The 10,800-nt window shown below is 40.9% G+C and overlaps 1 long non-coding RNA gene across 1 annotated transcript; it reads left to right on the forward strand.

Annotated features, from left to right (window-relative positions):
* The first annotated feature begins 210 nt into the window (after nt 1-210).
* LOC116974853 lies at nt 211-4,008 on the forward strand. The gene is made up of 3 exons (XR_004412464.1): nt 211-222; nt 3,408-3,412; nt 3,887-4,008. It is a non-coding gene; the product is annotated as an uncharacterized LOC116974853 (long non-coding RNA).
* The last annotated feature ends 6,792 nt before the right edge of the window (nt 4,009-10,800 follow it).

A 10,800-nucleotide genomic window follows, 5' to 3' on the forward strand; every position in this document is an offset into this window, starting at 1 on the left:
AAAGGCATTTCACATCAAACCCATACTGCTAGGAAGGAAAATAGATTTTTCATCCCATCTGTCTGCACTGGATTCAACTCTGTGTCCCAGGTCAGTATGCTAACACAATGTATCATGCACTGCCCCCTGTTAATCTATTTATTTAAGGTTGAGCTTGTACTGTCCATATCATTTCCACTGCGCACCTAGTGAAACCTGCTTCAGTCGAGAATAGTATATCCAGTTAATGCTGTGTAATCCTCTCCAATAGAAATGATTTAGCTAAAAGTTGAAAGATGATAAGAAATATTATTTTGTGAGCCCCTAATCTTTTAATGCATGTGTATATTTTTAATGGGTCAATCAATTACATGACAGGAAACAAAAGGAAAGACCCAGAAATTAAGAATTAAATGTGAAATAGTCTTCTTCATAAATGACAACTGGACCACAACCCTAGAATCCACAAAAAACATCCATTTGTAAAACAGAGTGGAATACAAGATCATTATCCTGAGCAAAGTAGTGAAGAATTTGCAGTTTACCTTAGTTTCAAATCACTGCATATATTTCTATCGAGAGATTTACAGTGACACAAGCACAGTAGAATTTGAATTTAGTTGAAGTGCAGTTTAATAATTGTGTGATCTTATTTTACATGACTTTAATTGGACAAATTTTGTTATTGAAAATTTGGATAGTTTATGGATAATAAATGCATCTATTTTATTTTTCAAATGTGCTTCAGAATATTGTGACTGAAATATTGTGATAACTCATTGTAATTAATTGCAATGTAAAAAAACAATCTTCATCACTTGCCTAGAATCTTTTGATATTCAGACATTTCAAAATAAAATTAATAGCTCTAATTGTTTGTGGTTTAATTTTGCAGCAAATTTCTATCTAAAACTTGGTTAGTTAGTTTTCATACCATTATCTTTTTTTGGTGTAGAATTTAGGGTTTAGAATTTTTTTTCAGGATATTGAGCAAAATTTATGAGCTGATATGAAAGCGGGTAGAAGAAGAGTTGGCTGACAGCTAATCTGATAGAAGGCTTTCAGTTATGAAGGAGTTTGATAAGTAAAGTGTTACCACATATGGAAAAAGCAAAACTAGTTGTTAGCTTACAAGGAAGTAATAAATCTAAGGAGGACTGGAGAACAAACTTCTTTACACAGAGAATCGTATGCGTGTAGAAAGTACTATTGCATGGCTTGAGACTTTAGACTTTGGACTTTAGAGATAGTGCAGAAACTGGCCCTTGGGGCCACCGAGTCCGCACTGACTAGCAATCACCCCATACACTAGATCTATCCCACTAGGTACAATTTACAATTTTATTGAAGCCAGTTAACCTACAAACAACCTACAACCAACTTAAAAGACAACTGTTTTGAAGGTTTTTATTCAGACGTTACAGATGGAATGACAATATTTACATTAAAAAATAGGTGTACCCATTTCATTGCAATGAGCTTCCAATTAAATGCATATATTTGATATTTTAAGATTTATATTTCTTGAGGAATTTGAATCAAGCATGTTAGTGTTAAACGTATTTGAAATACATGTCACATAAAGACCACAATGGGAGAGTTTAATACACTGCATGAAATTATTAGTTGCTCTGCTGCTGAAAGTGTAATTGAGCTCAATATGATGTAAAACAACTTGACAATAAATGTAGTGCTTTACTGAAGAAAGAAACAATATAATTTACAACATTTACTTTCTAAATCAATGGTTTACTGATTCATGATTGGAGATGAAAATCCTCAAAATTTATTCTAGGTGACAAAATCCTGCTATTGTTTAATTGGCTTACTCTTCCAAAATTCCTATGCCTCAGTGTTTTAGTGTGATAACGGGTTGCAATGGTGGCATCCTATGGCTGGAGGATATTTCTTCAGAATGTCTACTGAATGCTGAGTGCAGAATAGTGGGGTTTTAAATTTTAGGATGCTTTGCTTGTAATCTCCCTTCAAATAGATTAAACAAACCATTTAGTTAGTAATTAGGCTGTTTTACAGGCTTTCTATATTTTTTATTTAGAAAAACGTAATTTTTTTTCCAGATTATCATGCTGGTGTTACATTTGTACCGGTACCATAGTGTAGGACTTCAACACAATGACTCAGGTGTTGTCTGATGCTGTTGGCTTTGCCATAGTGAGTGTTCCCAGCTGCATCTTGACCTTTCGTTATGTGAATCAGATTCCCTGATGAATGGCTCCTTTGATGATGGGCATATCAGGAGAAAGCTGAGATAAATCATCTATTGGACACCTCGGGTTTTGAATGCTTCAGCCGTCCCTTTCGCACTGACTAGCTGGGTCCCACTATCACCGAGCGTGGGGAATCCTTTCCTCTTAATGGTGTGTAGTTAACCACCATCACTAATGGCTAGATGTGACAGGGTTACTGAGCTTTCATCAGATCTATTTGTTATCATTTAGCCTGGTCTATTGCATACTGATTTCCTTTTTTAGCGTGCAGGTAATCCTGTGATGCAGGTTCAAAGGATTGGCACTTCTGTTTCATGTATGTCTTGTGCTTTTCATGACCCACTAGCTTGATAGTGACAGTAAAATGGCAGACATGCTGGAACACAAGATTGCAGATGTCACGATGCACATTTCCGCTGTTGTAGATGGAGCAGCGGAAATATAGTGGATGCCTGGAACACATTGCTAGGAGTAGTGGTGGTGGCAGATACAACAGATCAGAAGCCTTTGGATATGATCATTGATATGCAGGGAATTGACGGATATGGATCACACGCATGCAGTGTTAATCAGTTTAACATGGCATCTTGATTGGCATGGATATTGTGGGCTGAAGTGTGTGTTCCTGTGTTGTACCGATCTACGTTGTCCTATACAAATGGTTTACAGTGCCTCATGGGTGCCCAATTTATGTCGATCTCATTTAGCATGATTGTAATATCACATTATATACTGGAAGGTATTCTTGGTGGGCATAGCCACCACAAAGTAAAAGTATTGTGTGTGTGAGAGTGTGTGTGTGTGTGGGCGCTCCTACCTAACATAGACAGATGCTCCTGCTGTAGATTTAGAATAATTATTTGAAGTAGGTTTATCCCCAGTTTCAGTCACAGACTCAATCTGCCAGCTGTTGAACTCAACCTGTGGTGGTAGTACCACTAACCCACCCTTAGACATTAGGAATACTTTCTGAGTACCTGCTACTTCTCGTGTTAGTTCCAAGTGTTCAACATGAGGGCACACTGGTTCATCTGTTGAAAGGCAGTAAGTGATAATTAGAAGAAGGTTTCCTTGACTATGGTTGATGATATGGGGTATGGTCAATGTTTAAGGCTGAGAGGGTTACTCCCTACTGCATGCATGCCACTGTGCTATCTCCTCTGCTGGATCTTTCCTCCCAGAGGGAGAGGTCACTATCAGTGATTGTGCTAAAGTAGGTGATTACGTTGCCTGCATAGTGTCATTCAGTGAGCAGTCCACTCAGTCCGCTTAAACCTACCTGATCTCCTTGTTGCTAAACACTTTAACTCCCCCTCCCATTCCAACACTGACCTTTCTGTCCTGTGCCTTCTCCATTTTCAGAGTAAGGCCCAGCGCAAATTGGAGGAACAGCACCTCATATTTTGCTTGGGCAGCTTATACCCCAGCGGTATGAACATTGACCTCTAACTTTAAATAACCCTTGCATTCCCTCTCTCTCTATCCCTCCCATTTCCCAGTTCTTCGACCAGTCTGACTGTCTCTGACTACATTTTATTTCTGTTTGCTTTGTTGTTACCTTCTCCCAGCTAACAATAATCTATACTACATTTTCCTTGATTTACATCCCCTCTGTCCTGTTTTTACACCTTACATTTCCTTATCTATATATCTCCCTCTTCCCTGACATCAGTTTGAAGATGGGTCTCGACCCGAAGCGTCACCCATTCCCTCTTTCCTGAGAAGCTGCCTGTCCCACTGAGTTACTCCAGCATTTTGTGTCTATCTTTGGTTTAAACTAACATTTGCAGTTCGTTCCTATTGCATGTCTATGGGACAACTTTCCCAATTTAGACAACAGCCTCCATGTGTTGTGAGGACAATTGATCTGGAAGTGACATTGTTATATCCAAATACTATGGCTGGGTTAATGCAGGCTGGCCCATCTGGTTTTATTCTTCCTCCATTTCATCATGCCAGTTATGAGTTAATTGAATAGCTTGCTCAACCATTTATGAGTTAATCACATCATTGGTTCTGGTTTCTTATACAAGCCAGGCTGGGCTGAATCCCTCCCAAGAAAGGCATTAGTGAATCACATGCATTTTTATGACAGTTTGGTAATATTGTGGTTATCCTTTTTAATGAGTAGCTTTGTAGTTTAAATTTTTTTTCTAGATTATTAATCTATCATGTTGTAATCTGAACTCTGACCAGGACCACTGAAACAGCAACAACCACTGAGCCACCAGCATATCCTAATTTTGCCTAGTTTGATGCTGAGTCGTTGACTGTTTTTATTCTTGTTGTGTTTTGATGTGGCAGTTTCTATGGAATTGAACGGCTTGCTAAGACATTTCTCAGGGGAAGTAAGAGGCAACACTTTGCTGTGGTTTTGGAATCACATAAAGAGTGGGCAATGATGCCAGGCTTCCTTCTCAGATGGACATACATGAACAAAAGAAGCTTTTAATGTATCTGGTTATTTCATGATCACTATTACTGATGCGAGCTTACTGATATTATTTAACGTAAGAAATTTAAACTACATAGATGCCATGGCAAGATTTAAACTCTACACCTCCAGATTGTTAGTTCAGTCTTCTGAATAACCTATTTAGCTCAACAATAACATAGCTTTCCTTACTCCTTACAGCTCAAAGCTGACTCTTTGGTGTCTAAATTCACACACAATTTTACAGGATCACATTGGTTTGCCTTTTGCTTGTTACCTATAGCACCCCCTTCCCGTCCCATCTCCTAATTAACAAATATGATGTTTGGTTTGTGCTCACCAGTACTCGGTACTACCATGTACTTCGTTATTGGCTGTATAAATACTATTTTCACGGCTTCCCTTGCTCTAAAAAGATAGCAGATACAAAACATTATTTGAACGTGGCAGATTTAGACCTTTTAAATTGTTAGTTGATCATGAATGTACAGTGAATGTGGATACGTACTGCATACATTTTAGGATATTTGATTTGACTTGCAGTCTCTAATTTTTATTTACAAAATTCTAATAGACTACAGCCACCATGTTCAAGTTTTGAGTTTTTGTAACTTTTTTTCCCTGCCAATGATTTAATGATTTTAATGGCTAAAGATGATGCAAATATCTCTGCAAGAGCCTCTGTTGTTTTTTCTCTAGCTTCTAACAAGGTTTGAGGATGAACTTCGTCAGATGCTAATGTTTATCCTCCTCAATGTACCTGAAAACCATCAATACCTCCTCTTTGATAATTCATATATGATCTAAGACATCACAATTCCTGTGCCACAATTCCTTAGCTTCCTTGATCTTATCCTCTGTAAAAATAACAAGAATAATTCAGTTAACATCTCTCCTGTCTCTTGTGGCTCTACACAAAGATGCCCAATGCTGATCTTTCTTGGGATCCTGCCTTATTCTGGCCATCCTTTTACCCTTAAGATACCCATAGATTTTTTTCGGATATTCCTTTACTATACCTGCAAGCTCCATTTCATGTCTTCTTTTTTCCCTCTTGATTGGCTTCTCAAAAGTCCTCCTATACTCACAGAGGGATTTGCTCGATCCCAACAGCCTAAACCTGACATGCGCCTCTCATTTAAATAAACAGTCTCTTCATCAAAGGTAGACAAAAATGCTGGAGATACTCAGCGGGTGAGGCAGCATCTATGGAGCGAAGGAACAGGTGACGTTTCGGGTCAATTTTCCATCATAAAGTCAGAGTGGAGATATTTGCAGATAAGACAATAGACAATAGACAATAGGTGCAGGAGTAGGCCATTTGGCCTTCGAGCCAGCACCGCCATTCAACGGATCATCCCCAATCAGTACCCCGTTCCTGCCTTCTCCCCATATCCCCTGACTCTGCTATTTTTAAGAGCCCTATCTAGCTCTCTCTTGAAAGCATCCAGAGAACCTGTCTCCACTGCCCTCTGAGGGAGAGAATTCCACAGACTCACCACTCTCTGTGAGAAAAAGTGTTTCCTCGTCTCCGTTCTAAATGGCTTACTCCTAATTCTTAAACTGTGGCCCCTGGTTCTGATCTCCCCCAACATTGGGAACATGTTTCCTGATTACATAATGATTGATTCCATTTGCAATTCCGCGGCAAGTGAAGTTGTCCAAACCTGCACAGATCAATACCTGGAAAACATTAATTCATTGGTTACTAAATGGCAAATAGCATTTGCACCACAAAGGTGCCAATCAATTACTATCTCCATCAGAAAGGAATCTAATTATCACCCTTTGACATTCACTGACAATGCCAGCATTCCCACCATCAACATTCTGTGATCATCATTAACTAGAGACTCAATTACAGCAGTTGCATAAATACCATGGCGACAAGAGCAGTTCCAAGGCTGAGCATTTTGCAGTAATTGCCTCACCCACTGCCATGCCAAAGCATTTCCAACATCTACAATTCACAAGTCAGGATTGTAATGGAATACTCTCCAGCTGTCTGCAGAGCCAACAACTCACAAGAAGCTTGATACCATCCAAGACAATACATCTGCTCTCTATTGACCACCCTAACCATCCATTCCCTCCACCACCAGAGCAGTGGCTACTGTGTGGGCCATGTACAAAATGCACTGAAGTTACTTACTTGGGCGACTCTGCCAACACCCCTAACTCACGAGCTCTACCATAAAGGAGGAAAAGAGCATGATATTCATGGGAACAACACCATCTCCAGGCTCTCCTTTTAGTCACAGATCAGCATGATAGGTAAGAATAGTGTTGGTTCTTTATTGATGTTGGATCTAAACCCTGGCATTCCCTCCCCAACAGCTTATAGTAATACCTTCTTCAGAAGATCTTCACTGGTTCATGTTGGAGGCTCACCACCATTTTCTAAAGAGAAGTTAATAATAGACAATAAATGTCAAACTTCCTAATAATACCTGGATACAGAAACATAAATACATTTTTAAAAATCTCCAAATTTCCTGTTCACACTTCTGCCACTCTTAGATTAAATAATTTTAATCCCCTCTGTCATCTCTCAATCACCATTCGATATCAACTCCAGCTTGTTCAAATCTAGCTGTCTGACTTTTGTCTTAAGGCAAATCCTGTTTTATTGTACTGTATTGTATTGTATTCAAATTTATTGTCATTGTCTCAGTTAGAGACAACAAAATGAATTTCCCTTACAGGCAGTATCATAAAAATAAAAATAAAAATAAATAAATAATAATAAATAATAAAACATATTAAAAATAAAATAGAATTTATTTAAAAAAAAGCACAAACACTGAAAGTCCACGACACAACATAACACAGTGGCACCAAGGTGAGGAAGGCACCATAGTCCAGCCAGCCTCCCCTCCGTTCTTCCCAGATGTTCACTCGTGGTCGAGGCCTTCCTAGCACCCGCAGTCGCCGCCCCGGGTGGCCCGATGTTCAGGCCCTCACGCCGGGCTGGTGGAACGCCTACGCCGAACCCCGACGGTGAACATCCCCCTCCTCAGCGGCCCGGACCTCCTGATCAGCCGCCTCCCGCAGCTCCCGAGTCCGCAGCTCCCGAGTCCGCAGCTCCCGAGTCCGCAACTCCCGAGTCCGCAGCTCCCGAGTCCGCAGGCCGAGCCGGGCGGAGTCGCAGGACCCCGCGCTGTCCATCAGCGCTGCCCGCGTTGGGAGCCCGCAAACCGCAGCTCCATGATGTCGGTGCAGCAGGTCCAGCACTCCGGGCTCCAGACGGCGATCCCCGGTAAGGCATCGCCAGCCCCGCGATGTTACAGCGCTGTCCCGCCGCTGCTGGAGCTCTGGTTGATCCCGGCAGGAAAGGCCGCGCCAATCCAGTAGGTAGGCTGCTGCGGGGGGGGGGGGGGGGGGGGGGGCGAGGACGCGACTCGAATAATAGTCGCGTTTTCACCAGGAAGCGGCTGAAGGACGGTATCCCCCGCACCGTACCCTCTTCCCCCACATAAAAACACAAAAAAAACACAAAAAAACACACTTTTACATAACTAAATAAACAAAAAAACAAAAAGATACCGGGCTGTAGGTGGAGGCTGCTGGCACCAGCGCCACTGGAAGTACAATCAATTGTACTTTTCCATTCTGTCTTCTAATTTAAAATTGTTGCCTTGCCTTCTCCAACATAATACATATACATGCTTACTCCTCCAACTTTACATCACTTTCCTAATACAATATCTGTGGACTCTTGCATCACATGATGACTCTTGGACTTATGATCTTACAACAAAATATCCCTTATTGAATAGAGTCAACTCTCACTTAACACCCATAGCTAATACAGTAATATATCAAAAACTGTAAAAAATTGTCAAAAGATAAATTCACATTCAAATATGCTTCATTGTTTCCCCTTAAAAATTGAAGCAGCCTGTCATCTATTTCCATGCATAAAAGTGTCCGTTAGATATTTACAGATATGGAATTATACAATATAGTTATTTACAGCAACCTGTACAAATGTAATCACACATGTATTTACTCAGTCTTCTCAACTATAAAATGCTTCAGCTGCCTTTATCTCCACAACATCCTTTCCAGACATGTGGATCACGGCTTTCAAATGACGTGTTACCTTATATGACAACCTGAATAACTATGCATTACTATATCGCAATGCAATTTTTCTAAATATTAACTATTAACACTAAAATTACAGAGCCTTATAATGCATCAACTGCTATGTTACTCACATATATATGCTGTATTTGGTATATTATTAAATACCAGGATCCCAATCACATCTGTTTCTCCTTTGGTCCATTCACAAGGCTCTCCATCTTTGTTCCTCTGCTTTCACACAGTCTTGCATTTTGACTTGCACTTCGACTTCTCGTAAACATTGGAATTTTCTATTTCCTGTTATCCCTTTTGAAATTAGAAAGTTGCCTCCTTTGACTTTCCCTCTCTGAGTTGTTTCCAGTGCCTGCAATTTGGCCATAACTGTTCTCAGCCTCTCTTGTCACACTGACTGAATGGTTTGAGCAGACATGGGATCTTCAGACTTTTTGAATCACCTCCATATCACAAAACAGCCCTCCCTCAAGGCATTCAGCTCAATCTGAACTTGATTTAGCCCATTCAAGACAATGAAGAACAGAAACCTTGTATACTTCTTCATAACTTGTCTCATCCGCTGCAAAAAACTCACATGACAAAATTGATATGAAGTTACTACTGAGTCCAGTACATGTTTGTGACCATTTACCTTGCAGGGACATTGTCCTGCAACTATTACGGACTGCTTGTGTTGTACTATGCACATAAATGTGTATATTCAAACCTGAATGCTGTGCCCAGGTCCATATATATTTTAGTAACTTTTTGGAGAAAGATAATTTCTCTATGCTATCTATAATGATTAAAAAAATAGTTTATACTTTCATAAATGCAAATTCGGGCTCTCACTGGATTAAAAACCCCCAGCTTTTGTTGATTTTGTCCATAAGTTGGAAAAACAACAAAATCACTCGATATGGTAGCCACGCCTCCATGTTATAGTAAAGAACTAGATTAATTAGGACCCGTTGGGTCCCATGTTCACACGGGAGGGCTGGTCCCCCGACGCAATATTCCACCTCTCCACCAAGTCCAATATTGGTGGCCAGTGAGGGAGGGGGGGGGCTTTCTGGAGCGCTGGTATGGCTGTAGGGACTACTGGTCTCCAGAGGGCTAGTATGGACATTGTGGGCCAAATGGATTCTTAGGGTGGCAGCTCAGCTCCTCAAGCCTGATGTGCTGACAGCTCACTCACGGCTGGTGGAATGGCAGTTGACTCACGGCTATTCCTTGAAATTCCATTTAAAGCAGAGTGCAAGGCCACCAAATTAAAATCCATTTCCCTACCATTTCAAGCAGGGTGCAAGGCCACCAAATGCAAGTGCAGTTTCTTACCTCTTCGAGCAGGGTGCACGGCCACCGAATTCAAGTGCAATTTCCAGCCACTTCAAGCAGGGTGCAAGGCCACCAAATTCAAGTGCAGTTTCATACCACTTCAAGCAGGGTGCAAGGTCACCAAATTCAAGTGCAGTTTCATACCATTTCAAGGATGGTGCAAGGCCACCAAATTCAAATGCAGTTTCATACCATTTCATGCAGGGTGCAACGACACCACATTCAAATGCAGTTTCATACCATTTCATGCAGGGTGCAAGGCCACTACATTCAAATGCAGTTTCATACCATTTCAAGCAGGGTGAAACCACACAAAACACCACACTCACAGTTCATTAGACATTCAGTGCGTTCAGTTGATTCACAGCTCAGACAGCGTCGTGACCTCTCCCTCCCCCATCATGCAGAGACTGAGCCACACCCCCACTTCCGGGTTTTATAATCCCTCCCGCTTCCACCGGAAAAGGTGTGGCCTTCATGGTGTGATTGACAGGAGAGAGATTCTCAACATTTTTTAAACACTAATAACACTTTTATTTTTCATTGATAGGAAGAATCCTCTGCACCTGATGAGCGGAGGGGGACTGAGTAAGATGGCCAAAAATCACAGCTGTAAGTGGTAGCGTTTTATCTAAAATCAATATAGTGCAAACAGGAAGTTGTCAAGTTTAGCCAAACAACATTTGCAGTGCCATTTACTTCAACCCAAAACCCCCAAACAATCCTTTGCAGTAC

Source organism: Amblyraja radiata, chromosome 7 (genome assembly GCF_010909765.2).
Source record: "Amblyraja radiata isolate CabotCenter1 chromosome 7, sAmbRad1.1.pri, whole genome shotgun sequence".
Taxonomy (NCBI): Eukaryota; Metazoa; Chordata; class Chondrichthyes; order Rajiformes; family Rajidae; genus Amblyraja; species Amblyraja radiata.